General features: G+C 38.2%; 1 pseudogene; it reads right to left on the reverse strand.

Annotated features, from left to right (window-relative positions):
* LOC111403167 overlaps nucleotides 1-595 on the reverse strand; it is a 52770-nt pseudogene that overhangs the window by 10442 nt on the left and 41733 nt on the right.

A 595-nucleotide genomic window follows, 5' to 3' on the forward strand; every position in this document is an offset into this window, starting at 1 on the left:
CCAACAAACTATGTGTCCCTCGTCAATATAAAAGATAAAAGGAACCTTTTTAGCAAACTAGGCCAGTGCATTGCCAAACGCTTAGAAAAGGAATTGAAATAACCGACGATGCAATTTGTTACAAGTGATAGATTTGCACTTGGTTGTTATTCAGAATACTTGAACAAATTTTCAACAATGGATGGACAAAAAGTCTGTTGGAAGAATTTTGTGAATAGTGACGCCAAAATAAGTATAATGATGGTTTGTGAATCCGTGCCGAAAATTGGACAGAGTAACGACAAAGAAAACACAAACAAGAAGAAGAAGAAAGTAGGGACAAAGCCGAGGCAAGAGTTGGACTCTTTGTCCTTAAGTCGAATTTGCCCCGAAACGGTGCCTACGGATTTCGACAATCGACTCCCGAGATACAACGGCTACACTTGTGTTTGTAGCACTCCAAAACACAAGTACAACGAACCAAATTTAGGCTTATGTACTCCAAGGATGAAATGAAGGAAAATCAAAATAAATGAAATGATTTTGATTTTGGATAGAAGAGAGGATGAGAGATGTTTTGCATATCAAATTGTGAGGAATAGGACACCCAAAGGGT

This window comes from Olea europaea, chromosome 1, assembly GCF_002742605.1.
Source record: "Olea europaea var. sylvestris chromosome 1, O_europaea_v1, whole genome shotgun sequence".
In the NCBI taxonomy this organism is placed as follows: Eukaryota; Viridiplantae; Streptophyta; class Magnoliopsida; order Lamiales; family Oleaceae; genus Olea; species Olea europaea.